The following is a 26,368-nucleotide window of genomic DNA, read 5'->3' on the forward strand; positions in this document are numbered from 1 at the left end:
TGGATTTCTGGATGTGGATTTCTTTTGGATTGTATGTCGATAGAGATTGGATTGCTTCGCTGGATGTTTTTTTGCCAAACTATTTTTCATTTTGGGGATTTTTTTTCTGGGTGCGATTTTTGTAGGTATGCACAGAAATTTTTAGGGTTAATTTCATAACTGTAAAAATATGTTTCTGGAGAAGTGTGCTCTTTTTAAAAGTTTTATTCAGGTCATGGACTTTAAAAAGGATTATGGAATTTATGCAATGGATTAAATGACTACAAAGGACTCTTGGTGGAAAAATTGATTGTACGTAAGTCCAAGAGTTAAAAAAAGAAGGTAAGAAAAGCCGACTTTTTAAAAAGAATTATGGTTTTTTTTTATAGAAAAATGCCAATTGAATTAGGTGGGTTATTTTGTCAAAACAGGCAAGTAAGGAGATAGTGTAGGTTAGAAATGGAGGATGTGTGCAATATTATCGAGGTAGTCTGAAGCCACCATCAACACATTGTTGAATTGCACCCAGTAGTCGCACAGACATTTCCTTTGTTCTTTTAGAAATTCATGGTTTCACACTCCCAGTTAATGTTCTCATTTCTTGGAAACTTTGCTCCTTCCTCAAAATTTCCAAGAAATGATAGAAGTTAGGATGATTTATTGAAGGAGTTGTACCATCCTTCTATGGCATTGATTGCTTTTGCTCCTCCCTCTAAGAAGGTCGAGTAGCAGTTCCACCACTTCACATGGAAATGTGGCTTCCTCCTGCAACCTGACCTGCTTTGAGGGTTAATCCATGTGTCTTCAAGGTAATTTTAAAAGGGGTGCCAATTTGTCGTTGTTTGCTGTAAAGTATTCAGATTCTGTAATGGAAGTGTAGTATTTGTCTACACGGTCAGGAGGAACAAAACAAAGTGTTGTTAGTTTTTTTAAATTCAAATTGTAGTTTGCTGTCTGTTATATAATCCTCAACCAAGGATGTTTTTTTAATTTTTTGTCAATATGCCCATGAAATGTGAAAACAAAGTCATTGAATTTTGATATCCGTGTACACTTTGGTAATTGTGTTAATCATTGGTAATTCAAAGTCAATTCACACTTTTCTAGCTCTTTTGTTTGCTATTTTTGCTTTTATTGCTGACAAAAATGTAGGAATCAATTCCGATCCGGGTCAGACAGCCCTCCGAGAGCTGTTCGTAGCCTTACCTTGCGACCGACACGTTCCGGGAGCCGGTCCGTCCGGGCAATGAAGTATGATGCGCAAAACTGACACAATTCCGACCGACACGTAGGCTTCGATTCCAGCAGCATTTCCCCTACGAGCCGTACCTCCGATCGTCGATTCGAGTCGCCCGGAAGCAGTTACCACAGCAGTTTCCGGCCAGACAAGTACGATGCGCAAATCATACGCGCCGGACGGATCACCACGTCCAGCACGTCACAGCATCCGTGAAATAAGCATATCAGGTACGATTCGCGCCAGAACACAATCCACGGCTACGAGACGGACCAGCTAGTAACGGGTACGAAACGGAGCAACAAGCAGCGTGTACGAGACGAACACATCATGAATCCCATCGCGCAGGTCATATCAGTACTGTACATCTATGACCGGATCAGGAACAGACACGGACGGCGCAGACGGTAAGTCAGACACCCACCACACAAGCAAACGACACGTACACGCCAAATGTCACACACACCCAGGGGATCCATATCCTGTCCACTAGCAACAGGCCACCATAGGGGTTGCATGGCCATCACCACTACCAGCCCCACTCATAGGGGACTTGTTGCCTATCACTACTGCCACCCCCACTCATAGGGGGTATGTTGCCTATCACTACTGCCACCCCCACACATAGGGGACTTGTTGCCCATCACTACTGCCACCCCCACTCATAGGGGACCTGTTGCCCATCACTACTGCCACCCCCACTCATAGGGGGTATGTTGCCTATCACTACTGCCACCCCCACTCATAGGGGACCTGTTGCCCATCACTACTGCCACCCCCACTCAGGGGGTATGTTGCCTATCACTACTGCCACCCCCTCTCATAGGGGACCTGTTGCCCATCACTACTACCACCCCCACTCATAGGGGGTATGTTGCCTATCACTACTGCCACCCCCACTCATAGGGGACCTGTTGCTGATCACTACTGCCACCCTCACTCATAGGGGGTATGTTCCATATCACTACTGCCACCCCCACTCATAGGAGGTATGTTGCCTATCACTACTGCCACCCCCACTCACAGGGGGTATGTTGCCCATCACTACTGCCACCCCCACTCATAGGGGGCATGTTGCCTATCACTACTGCCACCCCCATTCATAGGGTGCTGTGTGACTATCAATATCAACATCCATAGGATGGGTGATGCGCCACACATCCATCATACACCAACATTAGGTATGTCAGCAAAATACATCCCCCCTAACATCATGACGAGTGTGTAGTCTGTGACAAATGCCCACAATAGTGAATATGACTTCAAACATACAATGTAACTCCTATCACATGTGTGACCAAAAACTGAGTGTGTCCTACACAAGTCAAGCATCACAATAGCACTGTGTCAATGTGCACTAACCCCCCTCACTGTGTATGGTCACCATCATCACAGTGACCAAATGGAAAGTGTCATCATGGTAAAAGCTGCAAATGCCAAACAGCATGTATGATTCCTGGTACCAACACATGAAACACTTGTGTGGCAAAGTAGTGGTTGTGTCCAATGCCCACAGAGATGTGGTGAGGCTAACAGTGCTGTGAAAATAAAACATACTCTCGGCCATGTGCAGAAAAGCACCACCCATGGGGGCTGACATTGCATACAGTGTACAATAACACAAAAGCAGAAGTGACCATCATAATGCATGCACACATCTCGAAAATAGACACACAAATCAATACATTCTGTGTAGACTGTAGGTGTCAGGTCACAAACTCCCATTCCATGGCAGCAATGAAACCTAACAACCAGGATGAATGTGCACAATGATGAGATATGACTCACAGGGACAGCAGGTGTAATGACAAACTTAGATCTCCCCTGGACCAAGGTATGTACCGTCACTTTCCCAGGGAAAGAATATAAGTTCCAAACTTATGGAATATAACATATACACAGCACTTCCTAAAGTGGGCAAACTTTCAACACTCCCCTAAAGGCAAGGCAAGAAAACAATATATACACAGCACTTCTCTAGAGCGAAACATACTTTGCACATCACTTGCCAGAAGTAGAACAACTTCCTATAACACAATTACCTGCTAGAAGGGAATTCACCCATCCTTCTACAACCGAATATTTGGCCAAGAAGAGTCCACACCTCCTGCTACAAGGAAAAGACGAATTGGTATATCTGGGATGTATTTATTAGTAAATCGCACCACACGGTAAGCCGAATGCACTTATCATAGCAGACTCTAACATATCAATAGTATGTTTGAAACACAATCAAGGCAAACATATATGTAGAAATATATATAAGTATGGATATAAGAATCAGAAAATAGGAAGGAAATGAGAGAATCAGTAAAGAATCAAGAGACCGTAGCAGAGACACCTCACCTAATGCTCCATCATTTCACCCCACTTTGCTGAAGGGGAGTCCATTGCTTGAACCGGGTGAAAGCTCAGAGGTGACACCACTCTTCCGTGACAACACGTCTGCTCCACGGCGTGAACTTCCACCAGGCCAGTGTAGGCTCCCCTTTTGAATACAAATTCAAACACAGCGAAGCTTCTAGCAAGCCTCGCCCCCTCGTTCTCATGAGAGCTCGCACCAGCCTGCTCCAAGGCCACAGCAACGGTTTATCATGCCTTTGCTATGGCTCCAAGAGAAACCATGTACATTCCTCTGATAAGAACCAGTTCTCTCTAGTCAGAAAAATGCGAAAAACAGGAGGCAGAACAGAACATGCCCTCTTCTTCGTGCAGGCACAGAAAGTTAGTTAAGCCATGCACACAAAGGCCCAAAGCAAGATGTAATCAGAAAAGCAAGGATGACATGAAACCATGTCAAAGGCAATAGTTAGCACCTATAATTCTCATCCACACAACTTACAAGCACCACTGTGCACACAGAAAATTTTGAAGCAAGGTAAAGTCAGAAGGCAGAATGACATTAGACCACGTCAAAGCCAATAGGTCAAAGTCATAATTCACCTACCCCAAATAACATTATACACTTAATCCCTCAGTATACAACATTGAGCACATGTGTGTACCACCACCCACAAGACTGCACCTCAACATCCCATACCGTCTATTCTTGGCAAGACTATTCTACTAAAAGACAGAAGAGAAGCAGGTATATGCAAAACCCATCCTACATTAAGGCTAGGGTAACATAACACACTTAAGTCAGTACAAAATGGTGGTGGTTGAGGGTCATCATAGGGTGTCAGACCACAAAAGTGGCTCATTCACTACATTGCACCCCATGACCCTCGATCATCACCATTCACATACGTCAAAAACAAAATCTCTCAACTAAAGGCACAACTATGAATGAAGCACTGCATCTCTTAACAGCAAAAATGGAATCATTGCAAAGCAAATAGCAACTGTATAACATAACTGAAAAACAAAACTATCATCGAGAGGGAGGGCCCCACTCACACGGGAGAAGGGAGTCCCACACACACAGGGGAACTGGGCGAATCTGAAAAAGAAACAAGCATCACTCTTCTTGCAAAAAACATTTTTCAAAAGCACACTTTTTCTGTCTTGCATTTCTAAAAGTACAATATTTTCATTTCTGTCTACATAGCTCTCCTCTAGCTCTGGGGAATCATCAAATAATTCTACCAACGCTTTAGCCTCTGAATTCTTGGTAAAATCTCTCTTTTTCTTTACACAGCAAGTACGGCTGGGGCAGTCTCCTTCTCTCAGTTCTCTCACTGCACCCCTCACAGGTGCTGCCCCCCTTCACAAAAAATCTCTGCAGACACCAACTAGCCCCTCGCCAAACATAACAAGCAGAGACTTCTCTGCTGCCTCTAGCTCTCACCTTATCTCCTCCAAGGTCGAAGTGCCCTGCACTCCTGCCAACTTTCGTCTGCTCCTATCTGCTCTGCGACTCTCCTCATGGTGGGGGGGGGGGGAGAAGAAAACCTGCACCTTTGCAAGCCTCCCAAACATCTATCTCCACAAAGCTGTCTCTGTCTACTGGGGAGAGGAGCTGGGATGACCCCTCCCATAGGAATTCCTCCTCAGACTTCACAGAAAGCCTGAACGCTTCTCAGCGTTGCTGGATGATCTCACTGCAAGCCTCCCAAACATCTAACTCAAGACGCTTTCAAATGAAGCACCAACAGTGTATTTCATTTCTTCCCGGGTGCCAGATTTCTACCTGCACCCACTCCCAGAACAACTCTTTACATGTCTGAGAGGAAAAACAGCTTTAACCTCTCCTGACCTCCAGCAAGACTTCACATTCTTTAATCTGAAAATGCTCCCCCATTCTGTCTAACTAATTCAAGCAAATTCTTAACTGTCATTATTCTATCACCTAATGGAAAAAAGAAAAAAAACTAAACTGCTCTTGACATATCAAAAAGAAAAAAGCATTGGCAATATCAGAAGTCACATATCAAACCCCATGCTACTTCTGTAACAATATCTGGGACAGCATCAGTGAAAGAAGGTATATATTTGTTCAGTTAATAATAATCAACTGTCATGCGCCAAGAATTATCACATTTGCGCACAAGCTACACAATTAGGGTCACCACCTCTGCATCTGTCAAGCCCTGCATGATCTCACTGATCCCTTCACGCCCATCTGGCATTCTGTACTGTTTCAAATTAATTTCCTTTGTAACATGGGGCACCTTCACTGGGAAATCTTGTGTTTCAAACTCCACCTCAGGACCTTCTATTAAATCCTGTGCAAACTGTGTTTCTGTCTGTACATGCCACTTAATAACCATTGCAATCTCCCATAGGCAAATCACATTTTCTCTAACGCTGTTCTGTCCAGTATCTTTAAGTGTGCAAAAGCACAGCAGCATCTGCATTTGTCCAGCATCTGAATTTAAAAGTGACCTTTTCTTTCCCTGCACTTTCCTGTAACTAAAAAGGGCACATTGCTCTTGAATTAGCTCACCGTTGGTCTGTTTACCTTCCTGCACATTCCTTTCTGGCTGAAAAACCTCCTCAGAACAATTAATTAAAACTGTCTGTGTAGCCTGTAGTCTGACTGCATTCTCTGTTACATTTATCACATCTGAATCATTCGGGCTGGTCAAAGTAAACCGCTTCAGAGCCTGGTACACATTTAATTCTGTCTTCAAAGGTATATTTTCAAACTGGGCATCACCTAGCTCTGTTTTCAACTCACTACGTTCTTTTTGCAAATGCTCACATTTTTGATGCATATTAACCAATACATTTAAAATAACACCGCTGTCTCTGTCTAAAATGTCATAAATCTCCTGCTGATTAACACCCTTCATCGCAACTCCGGAGTCTGTAACCTCGAAGGAGTCCCACGTATCACTGTTATGCTCTGTTATTTTACATTCACTTTGCAACTATAAACATTTTATATACATTCCTTAACAAACACTTGAAAGGGATCCAGCCCTTTCTGCCTAACGTAGCAAGTTATTTATAAGCACTTTTTAAAAAACACACCTAAACACACACACACACCAATTCTAACTCAGCACAGTTAGCACATCATATGGGCTACCCCCATTCAAATAAATCAATTGGTATCTGAGAGTCTGCTTTTAATTGCTAGAAAACAGATTTCTTCCCCTTTTAAATCAACGTTCACATCCTGCCGACTACGCCAAAAATGTAATGACAAACTTAGATCTCCCCTGGACCAAGGTATGTACCGTCACTTTCCCAGGGAGAGAATATCAGTTCCAAACTTATGGAATATAACATATACACAGCACTTCCTAAGGTGGGCAAACTTTCAACACTCCCCCAAAGGCAAGGCAAGGAAACAATATATACACAGCACTTCTCTAGAGCGAAACATACTTTGCACATCACTTGCCAGGAGTAGAACAACTTTCTATAACACAATTACCTGCTAGAAGGGAATTCACCCATCCTTCTACAACAGAATACTTGGCTAAGAAGAGTCCACACCTCCTGCTACAAGGAAAAGACGAATTGGTATATCTGGGATGTATTTATTAGTAAATCGCACCACACGGTAAGCCGAATGCACTTATCATAGCAGACTCTAACATATCAATAGTATGATTGAAACACAATCAAGGCAAACATATATGTAGAAATATATATATATATGTATGGATATAAGAATCAGAAAATAGGAAGGAAAGGAGAGAATCAGTAAAGAATCAAGAAACCGTTAGTAGCAGAGACACCTCACCTAATGCTCCATCATTTCACCCCACTTTGCTCAAGGGGAGTCCATTGCTTGAACCGGGTGAAAGCTCAGAGTTGACACCTCTGTTCCGTGACAACACGTCTGCTCCACGGCGTGAACTTCCACCAGGCCAGTGTAGGCTCCCCTTTTGAATACAAATTCAAACACAGCGAAGCTTCTAGCAAGCCTCGCTCCCTCGTTCTCATGAGAGCCCGCACCAGCCTGCTCCAAGGCCACAGCAATGGTTGATCAGGCCTTTGCTATGGCTCCAAGAGAAACCATGTACATCCCTCTGATAAGAACCAGTTCTCTCTAGTCAGAAAAATGCGAAAAACAGGAGGCAGAGCAGAACAAGCCCTCTTCTTCGTGCAGGCACAGAAAGTTAGTTAAGCCATGCACACAAAGGCCCAAAGCAAGATGGAATCAGAAAAGCAAGGATGACATGAAACCATGTCAAAGGCAATAGTTAGCACCTATAATTCTCATCCACATAACTTACAAGCACCACTGTGCACACAGAAAAGTTTGAAGCAAGGTAAAGTCAGAAGGCAGAATGACGTTAGACCACGTCAAAGCCAATAGGTCGAAGTTTATACACTTAATCCCTCAGTATACAACATTGAGCACATGTGTGCACCACCACCCACAAGACTGCACCTCAACATCCCATACCTTCTATTCTTGGCAAGACTATTCTACTAAAAGACAGAAGAGAAGCAGGTATATGCAAAACCCATCCTACATTAAGGCTAGGGTAACATAACACACTTAAGTCAGTACAAAATTGTGGTGGTTGAGGGTCATCATAGGGTGTCAGACCACAAAAGTGGCTCATTCACTACAGCAGGGAAAGTCACCCAAACAACATCCAGCCAATGGCCCACAACAGCAATACCAATTCACTGGTGCAGATGCACAAACACAAACAGGCAACCTCACACTGCACATCCGACACAACGTGTGTGTGTGTCTCAGTATCCCTAGGCAACTACACAAACGATGAGGGGGGCTGAACCACAATGACACAGATGTGGACACAGTGCCGTACAAAAGTAACCCATTAATTGGGCACCCCTTAGTGGGAAATCAGGCATTGTGAGATGAGAGGGATCCCAACAGACAGGTGACACAAGCTGTAATGAACAGCAACTAAAACAGCAAGAGACAGACCCACAACAGCACTACCCCCAGGGACCATGCATTGGGGTGACACAAGCCTGCATGATACATCCACTGTGATGACAAAGGTAGATGTCGTTCAAACTGTGAAACTCAGACATTTGTCCTGTGCCACAAACGTACATCACACCTACACAAACACAAACCACTCAGCATGGCCCATCATCCAGGGACAAAAGGGAGGTAGGGGACGAGCCATGCAAACATTCACATCTGTCCACCCTCAACACCACACACCCTGAACTGCACCAATGTGCATCAGTGAAGCCCACCTGGACATGTGACATTGCACATGCACCCATGACAAACACAGTAATGTTGGGAGGATCTAAGGTGCACAGACTCATCACACAAGGACAGTCTAAAACCCTGATGAATGACAGACATACTGCACAGTATGCGGTACATGGCCATGACGTCAAAGCTCCCGTAACCTTCGAAATCCCTGCTACAGTCTCAGGACAATGCAGAAGCCAAGGAGAACCACAAGGCACATGTGGTGACACCTGCCAACATTGCACCTCTGAACCTGACGAGTGGGAGCAGTCACACACACATACACATGTCTCAATCACTGAAAGGTACCACCTAGGGACAACTACATGACATTGCGAACAAACAAGTGCCATGGGGACCCCTGACTGTGTCCATCTGCGTCTGACCACATCATCACCACTCAGAACTGACAAATCCCAATGATGACACACCAATGAACAGTAGTGTGTCATGCACCCACATATCTGGTAGCCCAGGACAAAGATGTGGGATGAACACAGGACAATTCAGCAAGCATCACCAACAGGAACATATTAAGGGAACACAGCCTCTGAAGAAAAAGGGTTGTGGACACACACACACACACACACACACACACACACACACACACACACACACACACACACACATGCTCGCACAACACACACCATGGGCCCAGGCAATATCAGGGAACAACACACTTACTTGAGGGGACTCAACTCCTGTGGAAGCTCAGCTGTGCCAAACATAATCCCAGCAGGTCTCCATCATGTCAGCAGAAAACTTGGTCAGTCAGCCATCAGTTACCACCCAATGAAGGTTCTGGTCACAACAGCCTGTGTCGGGGAGTGTCCCTTAAGTCATCTGCACATAATCAATACATATGTCTAGCAAGTTGCACAGAGGACACAGTTGCTCCTACACCAATGATGCCCACACCTGCATGTACAGTGGAGATGGGCCCACAGTCAGGGAAATAGACAAATTGGACAATGGGAAGCACATCATATGTGCATGGGTGCAAGCCACAGATGTGACCATGCAAATGAAATGTTTACATCTATGTGCAAAAATTGTTAATCATGACACACCCAGTTTGCTGCAAAGGATGACATGGATACCGACCAGAATAGGATACATATCTCATTGACCACATGGAGTACATCACACCAACACCTCAGTATTCAACATTGAAAATTCAGCATTATAACAGCAAGGTCATGGTAAACATCATCAACATATCAACATAATGTACAGCTAAGTCAAATTCACAAGGATAACAACAAATGCTTATTCAGCAAATTTGAAATTCAAATGCAAAGTCCATGAAAAACAAAGGCCAATGGCCAGTCCATTTCTAAAGTCCAAATAGGATGTGAGTGACAACTGTCACACGTTGCTTGCCTGCACTGCTAAGGACAGAGCACATCCACTTGGAGAGGCATACATGGGGGCAGGCCAGGAACCGCAGGGACAGGATCAGGGCTCAACAGAAGGAGGCAGTGAAGGGGAGGTGGGTGCAGGAGAGTCATTGGCAACTGCAGTGGAGGTGTCTGACATAGTGGGTGCAGTCACAACTGTGGGGCACAAGTCAGATGGGGTGGGTGCCGGCACAACTGCAGTGGGCAGGTCAGATGGAGTGGACTAGGTCCCCACTGCAGTGCCCAAGTCAGACGGGGTGGGCATGGACTCCACTGCAGTGCCTAACTCCATGGGAGCGGAATGGGGTTCAGATGAGGTCGGCAGGACAGAGGGGGGGGCCCACGGTCCCCACACCAGTGGCACAAACAGGCTGACCGGGGGGTGGGGGTGGAAGAGCAAGTGTTAGGAGGGGATGGCCTGAGCATTCTGGGGATGGTGTAACTGTGGGTGGGGGAACCTGGGGCAGGGTGTGGCGGGGAAACCTGTGGAGTGGTGGTCTGGGGCATGGAGGACGGAGACTGTGTCGTGGAGCTACGGGGCAGGGGTGGGGTCTTGCTCTTCCGGGTCCGGGGGGACTTGCGCGTGGGGGCCTCATTCTGCCTGCACCTGGGGGAGGGTGTCCGGGTGTCTTCCCCACCGATCTGCTGGATCGGTGGGGAAGAGGCCAAGGTCACAGAGGAAGAGCTTCTTGGGAGATGGGGTTGCAGGTGAGGCAAGGGAAGGGGTCTTGGAGGGAGAGGTATCGGAGGACTGCAGAGTAGTTGTGGATGCAGTTGTGTGTGTTTGCAAACCATCCCCTGTGAGTGTGGTATCAGTCCCCTGCACGTTTAGGCATTGGTTTGGGTGTTTGTGTGCTGCCCGTGTCTGTGGGTTTGGGTGAATGTGCTGGTGTGTGTGTGCTTGGGACAGGTAGTGTGCTAGGAATTGTGGATGGGGCAGAGGTAGGAGGGGTGAGGGACTGTTGGAGGAGGGACACTGCTGCCGTCGGGGAGGAGGCCATGGACTGATTGGTCCTCTGTAGGGCAGACATGCCTGATGACACGGCCTCCATGAATGACACCAGTTGTGTCAACAGACTGGTGTGTGCATGGAGGACACTCAGCATTGATGTCTGCCCTACATGGATCTGTTGAAGCAAGTCCACATACTCCACACTCAGGGCAGCAGGGGACACGGGGGCAGGGGGTGCAGTGCCTGGCAGAAAAGAGACATGCTCCCGAACACGGGCGCCTCCATGGACCTCTGGGATGGGAGCCGATGGGAGGGTGGTGATGGTGGTGGTGGCGGGGACAGCTTCACTAGCTGGGGTTTAGTGGCTCCTGACACCCGCCTCCACAAGGGAGTCGTCCTCCAAGCTGCTGTGGTCCTCAGCTGGGGTGGATGGTGCTGAGGACTCCTCGGTGTGGCTCCACTCGCCCTCCGTGCCACTGGGTCCCTCCAACTCCTCGCTTGCTGTCCCAGTCTGGCTCTGCGGCTCCTCCTGGTCCGTGGCGCTGTCCCCTCCTGTGGCTGTGGATGTATCTGGATAGAATCAGGAAAACCAGACCAAAATCAGTCACCTGCACTGACGGCACACACCACAGTGAGTAAGGCACACCACAGGGCTGGTATCATCGTCTGAACACTGCTCAAAGTGCTCACACTGTTTTGAGTAAGCCAATTGTCAGTCTGACCATCAACCATGGCACTCATATCCCTCCTGGACTTGCACCCATATGTCTGTTGCATGTTGGATACTAATACCCCCATGTGCAGACATGCACCACCTACACAGTTGTTGAACTTGCAAGTGAACATGTAGAAGTGTGTCACTATACACACATCACATCTCTTGCCACTGACTCAGTACAGGTGTCAGGAAGAAGGTATGGCCAGAGTCTCATTTCACATGCTTGTGATGCATACCAGCACCACACACAATGATGTTCTCATGCCCTAATAGTCAAGGCCACAATGGGGTCCATGGAGCACATTTGACTCCAATGCAGGATCACTCATAGCAAGTTCAATGCCATGGCACAGGCATGCCTGGAAAGTCAGTCATCACTGTCTCCTGTCACAGGGGCAGGGCATCTAGAAAACAACAGTCTGTACTGTGTCACAATCATAGGTCATGGGTAAAGCAAACTCTGCAGCTGACAAGTGCACTTCCCTGCAAACAACATATTCCGGACTCTGATGACCCCACATCATACAAATCAGAGATATGAGTGACTGCGACCACAACTCCCTGAACATGAGCACCTCAGTCTGCTGTGAATGAAACACAGCTGCCTGAACTTCACAGTTGCATACGCCATTGTGCACTGTCAAGTGATCACACACCTATATGTCACACAGGTCTCGTCTCCTATAGTCACATCTCAGCTGTCCTGCTGACCCTCAAACTCATGAACACCCCAGTTGTCCTGAAAAGGAAGCCACACCACAATGACACAGAGGCAGACACCTGAGGGCACATGTCACTAAGCACAATCTGTAAGTTGATACATGGGAGTGGGAGTACAGAGCGTTTTAATGCCCTGGAGTAGGCATGACTGCCCAGGTCTATGTGAAACAGTGTATAGCCCTGGACAGTAGGCAGGTGGCTAAGCAAGCGTGACACACTTGATATACATACTCCTGAGGCCCCAAAATTGGAGTCACCTGCTGCATGGGTGTGTTTGAAATACCTCAGGCACATGTGGCGAGTCAGACCAGCACTTGGAACACATATCAAAGGCACACACAGATCACATGTCAGATCTCAGGCATTGTGTAAACAATTGACTCACCCACAAAGCACGCAACAGAGTCCCGGTAACAGATGCTGTCCGGAACCTTAAGCATAGCTGACTGCAGGGACACAGTGCCCAAGTGAAACAAGTCACAGACTGCAGGGGCCACACCTGTGGATCAGACGAGGAGGGTGCATTACACAATTGAGGGACATGAGTCCTGGACTACAAGACCAACATAATGTGGAAGTGTAACCAGGCCAAAAGACTGCAAATAGCATGTCAGACATAGTTCATAGATTAGGCATGGACTTACCCCTCCTTGCTGCTGTATAGCCTTCAGCTGCCCATCCTGGTCCGGGAAGACCACCGCCAGAATCCTGAGCATGTGGGGGGGTCAGGGTCCGGTGTCCGCCCCTCCTGTAAGGAGGCAACCGCTTCAGCTAGACCCTTGCGATCCTCCGGGTACAGCCCAGAAGGTCCTGCCACCTCTTCTGGCAGTTGCAGATCTGGCACTTGTAGACCCCCACTGATCTAACTGCCCGGGCGATTGTCAGCCAGATCTCGTGCTTCTGGTGGGCATCAACCTGTGAGGATGACAAAGTGAAAAGGCCATTACCACAGATGCCACATATTTGTGCTGCACACAGTTGGATATACATGTAGTCATCACAAAGGTAAATGAGGTACACAGGTAGTGCACCCATGGAAATGGACACTTGTCCTGCATGTCTGACATTGTAACATTGCCTGGGAAGTTAAAGCTTGCACAAATGCACTTTTGCTGCAGAACACCTGTTCATCACATGTACTACACACTTTGGGGGTTGAAAGTACTCAGTGAGTACGCTTGCCACTGGTGTACACACTGCTAGTACTGCTAGTCAGACAACATGCACAATTAGGAAGGCAGTGGACTGCACACTCACCTGCTCCCCTGGTTTCCTATACAGCTTGCAGTACTATGGAAGGAGCCCGTCCAGCAGGACCTGGTTCTCCTCCTCTGTGAAGGCTGGGGCTCTCTCCAGAGTACGTGCCATAGCAGTAGCCAGAGGATGCAGAGACAGCAGCAGTGGTAGCAGAGATTTGGTCCAGTAGCATATAGTGAAGGCAAGTGAGCTCTCTGGGGGCCAGCTAGCCTTATATCTGTGCTGCAGAGGCAGTATCTGTGCCATGTGTCCTAAGTGATAGGTCCAACACGGTTGCATCCTATGAATCTGGCCAACCATGGAATTGTACGACTCGTACACGTCTTCCGCATCGTTCAAAATTTCACCTTCATGACACCCTAGGAATTGCAACATCGTTGTAGGCAGCCAACTGAATTTCCAGGGCACGACTCGTACAAGTTTTGAATCCGTCTCCATGACAGTCCATAGCCAAGGAGTGCGCACGGCTCGGTCAACTAACTGTACAACGCGTAGTTTGAAAGTCCACACACACCCGTCTCCATATGATTCAATGGGCTATGCATGCGCATGGCCCAGTCCATGCCTGCACGACGTGTATGCATAAAAGTCACCCGCGTTAGTTCACATTGCAGTCACTGGCCAAGGAGTGCGTATGGCTCGGTCCACAACTGTACGATGCGTCTCTGTAGAAGTCACCCGCGTCGGTTCACATTGCAGTCACTGGCCAAGTCATGCGCATGGCTCGGTCCATGCCTGCACGACGTGTATGCATAAAAGTCACCTGCGTCGGTTGACACTGCAGTCACTAGCCAAGGCGTGCGCACGGCTCGGTCCACAACTGTGCGATGCGTATGCATAAAAGTCACCCACGTCGGTTTACATTGCAGTCACTGGCCAAGGCGTGCACATGGCTCGGTCCATGTCTGCACGACGCGTATGCATAAAAGTCGCCCGCGTCGGTTCACATTGCAGTCACTGGCCAAGGTGTTCGCTCGGCTTGGTCCACAACTGTGCGATGCGTCTCTGTAGAAGTCACTCGCGTCGGTTCACATTGGTGTGACTTGTTAACGGATTCCACACACAATTACTTGCCAGGGAGTCAGGTGCACACCTACCACACCACAGCATGTGCCACACTGTATCCCATGACATGTAAGGCTGCATTACCTGTGTGTGTAGGGGGGGCAACATTTGGTTTGTTGTTTGGCACTTTGGTACAGCCACTCCCAGGCTGTGCACGGGTTCATGGGGACACAATCCCTTGTGTGTTGTGCACATTACCACTGTGATATGCAACTGTACAGTTATGGGCATGAGTCATGAACACAGTTGCAGGTTGGATATGTTTAGGACATGTCACATACACCCTGAGTCCTGGGTGGGATGGTATGTACGTCACAGCGAGACCCATAGCCACAATTCTGATGTACACCCACAGTCTGTGTGCATGTTGTGTCTCAGATGTGTCTGATCCTATGTGCCCAATGGGAGACAGTCTCCACATCCATGTGGTTTGTGCATCAACATTGATGTTGTGTGTGTGTCTCAGAGACGTCCATGTATGGCCTGCAAAGACATTAGGGGTCGCTACCTGTGGGACTCATGGTTGTTTTGTGGCATGTACATGATACGCCATGTCATGCCAGTGTCCATGTGGCAATACAGGGACCCTGGGTATCTGCCTGTCAAAGAGCTGTGATGCCTGGGAGACATCACTCCTCACTTGTCACTGTGGTGTGTGTTTGGAACATGACAGCAGTACATAGGTACTGACACAGCCTAATGATTTGCCATTGCACCACATGGAACTTATGTAGACATGTGGTCTTGAGATGTGAGATGATGGGCATGTAGGTGACATATGTGTCCATACCCGACAGCCCACACCTCAGTTCATTGTGTATTGTCATGATGTATCATTTGATATTTTGCTTGGTCATAGCCACATGGGTGGATGAATCGACAATCTTCCTTTGTTCATCTCTGTACTTCAGGGCACCAGCTGTCCATAGACCGTTCCCAGACCTTGAAACCATGCTGGAACGTGACTGCATCTGACGGTACCGCTTCAACAGGCCACTGATTGAGGAGTTGGCGGAGTAGTTGGCACCACATCTGCTACCTGGCCGGACATACCCTACAGCACTGACCCCAGAGGTGAAGGTGATGGCAGTTCTGCACTTATTTGCTACCAGTACCTTCCAGTACACTGTGGCTACTGCTGGTGGTATGTCGCAAACTATGTTCAATTGTGTGCTTCGCGATGTCTTGGAGGGGATGTTGCATTTCCTTGACCTGTACATCAAGTTTCCTAGCCCAGGTCAACTCACTGACATAAAGGCTGCTTTTTATACACTGGGGAGGATGCCGAACGTCATCGGATCTATTGATGGTACACATGTGGCCCTGGTACCAAGACCGGCACATGAGCAGACATACCGGAACAGGAAACATTTCCACTCCATCAATGCTCTGGTGGTATGTCTAGCGGACATGTGTATCACACGTGTGTGCACGTTTCCCTGGTTCTGCGCGCACGATGCCTACATCATGAGGAGTAATAGCATTGCAAAGATGATGTCACAGATGCCAAACCAGTGTGCCTGGCTTGTCGGTGTGTACTGACTGTTTACCATTGTCTGTGTTTGGCAATGTTGTATTCCACCCTCTTTCAAAACTCGGCTAATGTGCAATTGTTTGTATGTAAGTGACTCCGGATACCCCAACATGCCGTGGTTGCTGACAACCCTCAGGAACCCTGTGACACCAGCCGAGATGCGCTACAATGAGGCACATGGTCGGACCAGGAGGGTGATCGAGCGGACTTTGGGTTTCCTGAAAAGCAGCTTCCGCTGCCTGGACAAGACCGGAGGGGCCCTCCCATATGGCCCTGCAAAGGTGTGCAAAATTGTCATTGTATGCCGCATGCTACACAATGTGGCAGTGTGGAAGAAGTTGCCTCTCATCCAGGATGACGATGACCTACATCCGCCACCTGTGGAGGATCCTGGCCTGGGCTACGATGCCAGTGATGATGATGATGAGGGTGACGTCCTCACACAACTCATCAACAACTTCTTCACCTGAATGTGAGTTTACAGGGTTGTTATGTCAATGTACTGAGTTAGCCTGAAATGTATTGGTGCTGCTCTGTTGCTGTTTGAGTGTGTCTGTGTGCTACTTGCCTGGATGTGTGCAGTGATGTGTCCTTTCAGGTAGTCTGTACTCCACAACAGTGTCGACATGCTAACTTGTTTCTGTGTAGGTTTCTTGTGACATGTTTTGTGCATGTGTATTGCATTTCTATCCTGTTCTGCTGTGCATTTGACTGTGTCTTATGTCTGTCCTTCCCAGGGTACTTTGCCTGTTGTTTGGTCAACTCTGACCCCCAACACCCAGAATCCAATCCCAGGGTGGAAGTTGTCGATTTCCATCAAGTGATGTACCACACACCCCTGGACTTCAATTCTTCGACACTTGGTGACCGTGTGTCCACTGTCACGTAGAATTACCTTGCAACTGTTGTGGAATAAACATGTTGCTGATGTGTAATGAACCTGTGCTAGACTTTGTTATGTGCGTTGTCTGTCTTTCCACATCTGACTGACATTTGCTGACCTCGCCTGTGGGCTTGTTACCACTGACTGTGGATAGGTGTTGTGTCTGTGCATTCCACTGTATTTCTGGTCAACATCATTGTAGGCGATGAGTTACATGGCCATGGTATGTGTTGTGGTGCCCTAGTGGTGTGCCTCTATCACATGTGTCACATCACCATGACTCACATAACGGTGATCACATTGCTGTAATAGTTAGCATGCACTGTGTTCTTTAGCAGATCATCATCTCCATGACGCATACCAAGTTGGAATCACAAAAGAGGCAAGTATAGTGTAATAGTGAGTTTATTTACAAACATGTGTGAGGATAGTGCAGAGGATGGTGGGTGCTGTACATTGGGTTTGAAATACAAAGTTCACAGATGAGTTGGAAGTGTTGGTAGTTGAAATGTCCAGAGTAAAGTCCACAGTCATCTGCTACATTAGACCAACATATACCCGCCATGTCATGTTGGCGAGTTGGGTTATATACAACAAGGTGAACGGTTTGCATACAAAGAACATTTTCCAGAACAGGTTTTGTGTCCCTGGGGATGTGCATGGCCATCTGCGTCTCACTTGTCCTTCTTTAGACGACCCCTCTTCTTCTTCCGGGGGGGGGGGGGATGCTTAGGTGCAGGTGTCTGCACCAGAGTCATCCTCCCTCCCTGTGGCATTTGCAGATCTAGCGGCAACAGATGTTGTGGACACACAGGGAGGTGTGGACATGTTGGTGCTTATCTGGCGGAGGCATGTCAGTATGTCCCTATGCACCGCAGTAAGTTCATCCCACTTGGACTCCATGCGAGCATGATGGGCAGCCTGCTCCTGTTGTATGTCCTTGAGGATCCCCACTACCTGGCCTAATCCTCCGGTGCTATCCTGGTATGCATCTATGATGCGTGCCAGTTGGGGGTCATCATGCAGTCCAGACCCCTCTGCAAGCCGTGACCTCTGCCTACCACCCCGCCCACCACCCCTAGCCACACAGGCAGGACCTGCGGTGGCACGCACAGGTGGCCCTGGGCCCCTTTGGGTGTTGTTACTGATGGTGTTGTCCGTAGCTTCCTGGGTGGCCTGTCTTCCTATGCTGTCGGAATTCGGTGTCCTTGGTCTGTACGTGTTGGTGCTCTGTCTGTTGCCAGATGTTGGAGGCGTGGGTGCAGATGTTTGTACTGCTGGTGCGGCATGATGACTCACACCAGAGGTGCCAGGTTGTTCTTCGTCATCCGAGGAGGACAGAGACTGATCCACACCAGGGAGCTCAGGGTCCACTGGAGTCCGGGACAGGGACTCCTCTTCGTTTGCTGCTGTGTCCCCAGCACCACTTGTGTGTGGAAAAGACACACAATGTAAGTTATGTTTCTACAGGCATCAATGGTTCATATACATGACAATTGCAACTGTACGTCAGGATGCGTGCCTGTACACTGCATTGTCCAAAGTTGTGACGGACAGAGATTGATATTGTTGTAGCACATTATCCAGCCAACATGAAGCATTTCAATGTGCATGTCGAAGTGTGTGCATGACCAGCTCATGTATAGATTTGACTGTACATGGCCATTGCTACTCAAGGACCATCACGTGGCTGACACACAGGTGTCATCCCTGTACACATTTGACCTTTAACAAGGACATGCGTGCAATTCCACTTAGGATATATTGCAAGATTGGGGCATGTGTGGTAGCAGTTTTTGCTAGTCTTTATGCGTCACATTGGTGTGTTGGTCCAACATGGTCACAGTCCGGTATGCCTGTGATCTCTTGGGAGAATGTGTTTTTTCCCTGTGTTCCTAGTTCCCATCTCATTTCATCCAAGTGATGATGTCACCATAGCTAATGATGCTGAGTTTTATTCGTGCAGAAGTGATTTAACTTGTCAATGTTCTCCATGGTGATATGGATTGAGCAAGGCAGCTCTCTGGCTTTTGCATGCTCATGACAGTGATAGCCAGTGTTGTGTGTGTTGCGGTTTTGCTGCTGTGAGTAGCATGTCTCCTCCAATGCAGTCCAGGTTAGACCGTGTGTCTACAGTGTCTATGACAGTGAGTGGTGTGTTGTGTGAATGATGCATATGTTGCAGAACGATGTAGGAGTGGAATGCAACTCACAACAGCACCTAGTGTGAATGAGACCATGCTACAGTGTCAGCTATATTGGTGTGTTCATTCCATTCACTGTCAGATGTCCCCTGTCAATGATGTATATTTGAGTTCCTGTGTGTTTTGTGCAATGTACTATATATGGATCTCCACACTTGTCATCTGCAAGACACACCTCCACAGCAAGGCCAGGGGGCACTCCTGGACACTGCATCCCCAGACAGTGAGTTTGAACATACGGTTGCAATGGCTGTGAGTGCGAACGTGTTTGGGTTGGCCAGTGCATATGTGTGATTTGCTGCCACGTCATTTATCAGGCTCATGTGTCAGCCATCTTGCCCAGGCATTTACTTTGTGAGTGACTGGTACCACATGTGCAATGTGTTTTAGCAGAGAAGGTGTGTGTATGGCCAGCATCGGTGGTATTTGTTTTTAAGTCAGGACCTCCTTCTCCCCCAGGCCTGTTATCCCATCATGAAGCGTGCCACCATTGCAGTGGGTGCAGGTTAACTTTCAGGATGTTAGTCAGTGTTGTCCTGTTGTTTGTTGGGGCCCAGTTCCCAACAGGGCCTTGTGCTCCCCACAAAAGAGCCCAGTGTCCGACATCTTGTCAGTCCATTTCCACTCCCTGTGAGGTGAGCATGTTCAGTGTGAGCTTTCTGGGCCATGCAGGTGGGTGGGGATTGTCTGTGACTGCAACTCCCATCATGCTCTTGGCTACACCCCCCTTCCCAGCATGCCCATACTTCCTTCCTTTTGACGCTGCTTCCCTGTGAGGGAGTGTGACAGCAATGGCAAGATGGTTGACAGTGCAGTCCTGGTGTTTGTTGGTGCCCAGTTCCCAGCAGGGCCTTCTGCTCCCCACAACAGAGCCCAGTGTCAGACATCTTGTCAGTCCATTTCTACTCCCTGTGAGGTGAGCATGGTTCAGTGCGAGCTTGCTGGGCCATGTAGGTGGGTGGGGAGTGTCTATGACTGCAACTCCCATCATGCTCTTGGCTACACCCCCCCTTCCCAGCATGCCCATACTTCCTTCCTTTTGACTCTGCTTCCCTGTGAGGGAGTGTGACAGCAATGGCAAGATGGCTGACAGTGCAGTCCTGGTGTTTGTTTGGCTACAAGTCCAAAAAGAGCCCCTATCCTTCACACAGCAGAACCCAGTGTGGTGTATCTTTGGGTGATATTTCAATAGAGTGTAAGTCAATGCCTTATTCCAGGTGAGTTGTGTGGCGTTTGTGTTGAGGGGTGTTTGTGACGAAACATGCTGGTGAGTATGGTCAGAGTTGTCAGTCCACCTTCCCACCCGGCCAGGCATCCCACCATGAAACGTGCTTCCGTTGCAGGGCGTGCAAGTTGGCTTTCAGGATGTCAGGCAGTGGTGTCCTGCTTCTGATTTGAGCACAAGCCCTACCAGGGCCTTGTGCTCCCCACAGCAGGACCCAGTGTCCGCCATCTTGTCAGTTATTTTCCACTCCCTGTGATGTGAGCATGGTTCAGAGAGGTCTTCATGGGTCAATTGGGAGGTGGAGCATTATCTGTGACTACAAACCCCATCATGCTTTTGGATACACTCATTTCACCAGCATACCCACTATTCCTTCCTGTCAGTCAGCTTCACTGTAAGGTAGTGTGTTTGTGGTGGCAAAATGTCTGACAGTGTTTATTTAGATTTATGCCACTGCCTTGCTCTATTTGTTCGTAGGTTTGTACATGTCATGACACAGTTACAAATCACTATGTTATGGCAGGTATTGTGTTTGTCTGACTAGCATACACATCTTGGGATGATTATCTATTGGTTACTGTGGCTTTGCTAACGGTGCATGGTTTCACTGTCCCCTTGACAGTGATGTGTGTGTATTGCCACACAATATTAAGTATATTGGTTGTGTACTCACCAGGCTCTGGTATGTCTGATAGACCATGGACGCTCTCTGGTGGTAGGATGTCCCGCACCTTCTCCTCCCAGGACCTGAAGTATACTGGTTTGGCAGGAGGGCCACCACCAGTGCGCTGACTGAAGGCGTGATCCTTCTCGATGAGCTTCTTGACCCTCCTGCGCACATCATACCACCTGTTCTGGATGTCATCCTTTGTGCGCAACATTGGAGCTTGTGCGTTGACCTTGTCCACAATCCTCGCCCACATCTTTGTTTTCTGTGACATGGGGGTCCTTTGGACCAATGTACCAAACCAATGTGGCTCTACTCTGATGATTTCATCTACCAGGACTTCTAACTCACTATCTGTGAACTTTGTATTCTTCTTTAGGGGCATGGTGATGGGTGGTGGTAGTGAGTAATGTGTGTGTGAGGGTGCCAGTGAGGGTGGGTGAGTGTCAGTTTTGCTAGGTGTATGTCCGAGTGCTTTTGGAGAGGTGCTAATGGTGTGAAGGTTGTGTGATAGGTGAGTTGTGAGTGTGTCTGTGGTTGCTGTCTGGTGGTGTTCTCTGCTGGCCGTTCTATTGAATTTGCAAATGATCATGGTAGTGATTTGTGGCCTTGTTCCAAGTTTTTTTTGGGAATATTTATTGACTTTGTCATTGCTTGTTTGGTCCTTTTTTTTGTATTTTTTCCTTTGGGTTTTTTAGGCATGAAGGAGACGTTCTTCTGACCGAGACGGACGCTGATGTTGGCTCGTGCAGACTTCTCCGAGTCTTTCACGCTGACTTTCTTCTGTGTTTCATACGCGTCGGTCGCGGAGATCTCTATTGCTTCAGGTCCCTATTTTCTGTGCATGTCAGTCATGCGGCTTGAGCTCCGTGCGAGTCGGTCTGGTTTTACATGCATTGCATCGTACTGCGCGGGTCGGACATCGTGGGTACGTGTCGGTCGGGTTCATTCCTGGTGCATGTCGGTCGGTGTGAATCGCGTCCCATTTCCGGGCGAATCACTGGCTTCCCTACGGCTCGGTCGTACAGCTTGTATTCTGTACGAGTTGGTTGTACGTCACGGGCGTTGCATCGTACTACACGGGTCGTACCGCGCCTGTACGTGTCGGTCGGACTCCGTTCCCGGTCCGTGTCGGTCGGTTCCATTTCCAAAAGGAATCGGAATCGACCCCTTAGCGTATGTTGAGGATTGTTTATCAGGGAGTAAACTGTACACTAAGGGAACAACTGTATTATTGATATAGGCATGAATAGTGTACATTTGGGTGAATGGATGAGATGTGGATTCAAACGTTCCATCCATCATCCAAATATCCCTATTTTCCAATTCAACAAGGTTATGGGGTGTGCGAAAGATTAGTATTCTTTTATGAGGGTTTTGGTTGTCATGTAAAAGAAATGGTTCATTAGAAACTGTTATAGAAAGTTCAAGAGGAATGTTAATGTCAGAAAAGGTTTGGGGTGTTACTCTTTGTGGGGTACTTGCCTGTTTTTTTACGCTGAATAATTCTGCGGAGGTATGGTATTGTGGGCATACTACTTGCAACATGAGATGGAATGTGTTGGGATACCTCCCTCAAAACTGCGCCACAGAGTTCATTGGGGGCGAATGCAATTGATTTTATTTCATTTATATTTTCACGTACTTCAATCACCATTGCAGAGGCAGAGTGGTTATGCTCTGTGGTTCTTAAAACAGAGTCACCAAGAGTAACCGCTCTGCCTGTGCAATGGAATCAGTAATATTGCACACACCTCCAGTGACACCTGGATTCAGTTAGTTTCTCCTTACAATAAACATACCCACTATGGTTTAGCAGACGGTTTCCACGGCTGGAGGTAATGTATTTTGCTTCTTTGTTGGCACACATTATCTGTGAAGGATTGAAAATGAAATAAAATTATTAATTATATTTGAATTGTTAGTGATTTCCTGTTTTAATAAAAAAAGGTTAGTGAACATTTTATGGATTTTCTTTACTGTTTAAATTGTATGCATTATGAAGTTTGAATCAATTGTTTAACCTTGTTGGTTTTGAATTTTGAAGTTTTTAAATCCAAATTAATTACCTAGAAGAGAAAATGGTTAGGTTAATATACAGATTACTTATTATTATACCTTACCTTTTTTATTGCTCTTTTTTGCTGCTTTTGGTGTATTCGATGTTCTGTGGTGGTTTTTCTTTGTTCTGTTGGTGTTTTTCCCAGTTGTTAGTTTTGTTTCTTTGGGGGTGATTACGATGGCGGGCAGACTTGGTCTGCCAACCACCGTAGCGGTGATTGGGACCGCACGCCAGACATGCGGCGGTCCCACCACTGCGATTATGGCGTGCGCATCCTGGGCCTTTAACATTGCAGGCGGTGCTGCTGGCTGCAGCACCGCCCACAATGTTAAAGGTGCTTGCACCACATTTCCCTGTACCACGTGGCAGGCACCATGCGGTGCCTGCCACTTGGTGCATGGAAATGCAGGGTGGTACCATGGGTACCCCCTAGTGCAGCGACACCCCCTCCCAACAAGGGGGGCCCACAACGGGCCCCCAAACCCAATCCCTTCCAGCCTTTCTATTGCAGCATCATTGCCATGGAAAGGTCTCCACCAGGACACATCCTAATATGGCGGACGGTGCCTGCTAGGCACCCCCACCATATTAGTGGCTCTTTTCTGTCCACCAGGCAATTGGTGCGATTGCCTCTGGCGGAAAAGCGGCGGACGGACTTTCCGTCCACTGCGGTACCCACGGCGGTGGGTGATTCACTATGTGATGGCAGAAGGACCGCCACCGCTGGGCAGGCGGTGATCGTCCTTCCGCCATCATAATGAGCCCCTTTGTTGGGTCTGGAAAAGAGAAAAAAAGTCTTGAGCCATTCTTTGTGTTTTTGACATTTACGATTATCCTGCAATGGAATAGATTAGTGTTTTCAAATGGTAGTACAGTTGAAAGTTTGGTTTGATTTTCTTTGTATAGGCTGCTTCAGTTTTACTTTTTTCTTTTTGGGCTTTTTAAACTTAATTTATTACAACATATAGTTATCTATTTACCTTGCTAATTTGGTTTTCTTTTGCTTAGATGTTTGTTTTGGAAAAGGGTCTGTTTGATGGAAAATCTTGACTTGTTTTGTTTTTTTGAACTATTTACACTTTACCTACCATAACATGTGGTTAAATATTTACCTTTGTAAGTTGGGTTTTTCTGGATTGAAAAAAGATATGTTTGATGAAAAATCTGAAAAGAAAAATAGTTGAAAAATGTTTTATATTGAAAAGCGATTTTCATGGTTATTTTGCAAAGTTCATTCAACTTTGCATAAAATTGCTTGTGTTTTCATATATAAAAAAAGTTGTGTTTTATTACCTTGATTTCTTTCTTTTTTTATTTTATACTATTGTCTTTTTTTTCTGAATGTGGGCTGTGTCCTCTTTTCAACTGGTGTTTGTTGATGTTTTTTTCCATTGAAAAAATTAAATGTGTTAAAAATAATTTATATTATTGGTTTTATGCCACAAACACCATCCAGCACTTTCCCTTAGGCAAGCACAGGTCGGAGTAGGAATAGTTATTTTGCCCAAACCACCATCCAGCAGTTTCCCTGAGGCATGCACCTGTCAGAGTAGGAATAGTAAATTTACCCGCAACACCATCCAGCTCTTTCCCTGAAGCATGCACCTGTCGGAGTAGGAATAGTAAATTTGCCCTCACCACTATCCGGCACTTTCTCTGAGGCATGCAACTGTCGGAGTAGGAATAATAAATTTCTCCCAACACTATCCAGCACTTTCTCTGAGGCATGCAACTGTCGAAGTAGGAATAGTAAATTTGCCCCCACCCCCATCAAGCGGTTTCCTAGTGGTAAATACCTGTCTGAGTAGGAATAGTAATTTTGTCCCTACCACTATCCAGCACTTTTCTTGAGGTGAGCACTTGTCGGAGTAGGAATTGTAAATTTGCACCCACCACCATCCCGCACTTTCCCTTACGCATGCAAGTGTCGGAGTAGGAATAGTCATTTTTCCCCCAGCACTATCCAGCACTTTCCCTGAGGTGAGCACCTGTCTGAGTAGGAATAGTAATTTTGTTCCCACCGCTATCCTGCACTTTCCCTGAGGTGAGCACCTGTCGGAGTAGGAATAGTAAATTTGCACTCACCATCATCCAGCTCTTTCCCTGAGGCATGCAAGTGTCGGAGTAGGAATAATAATTTTTCCCCCACCACTATCCACTTTTCCCTGTGGTAAGCACCTGTCGGAGTAGGAATAGTAAATTTGCTACCACTACCATAAAGCACTTCGCCAGAGGCATGCTTCGGTTGGAGAAGGAATAGTACAATTTCATCCAGCACTTTCCCTGAGACTAACACTGGTCAGAGTTGGAATAGTAAATTTACCCACACCACTATCATGCACTTCCCCTGAGGCATGCACCGGCTGGAGTAGGAATAGTAAATTTGCACACACCTCCATTTACTACTTTTTTTTAGGCAAACAGTTTGTAGTTGAAATATTAATTTTTAAAACACAGACATAATGCAGTTTCCTTGAGTTTAACGCATTTTGGAGTAGGAATTGTAAATTTGCACGCTCTCTGAAATATCTTACATTTTTACTGTGGGCACTATGGTTCGGAGTACGAATAGTGAATTACACACTCCATTTTATAATTTAAGTGAGTGAAACAGTGGTTAGATTTAAATGTGATTTTTATTTATTTTTTTGGGGACCATACCACATTTAGGGCCTCATGTAGGAAGCCTAATACCGGTCGGTAACGGCCGATTTTCGGTAAATATACCGTTACCGACCGGTATTTAGGCTTTTGAGATGTAGGGGGATCATTTCATGATTCGGTATTTACCGAATCGGTAAAATCACCGAATCGGTAATTTTACCGATTCGGTAAATACCGAATCATGAAATGAGATGTAGGGGGAGTGTGTGG

This window comes from Triturus cristatus, chromosome 5_2, assembly GCF_964204655.1.
Source record: "Triturus cristatus chromosome 5_2, aTriCri1.1, whole genome shotgun sequence".
Classification (NCBI taxonomy): Eukaryota; Metazoa; Chordata; class Amphibia; order Caudata; family Salamandridae; genus Triturus; species Triturus cristatus.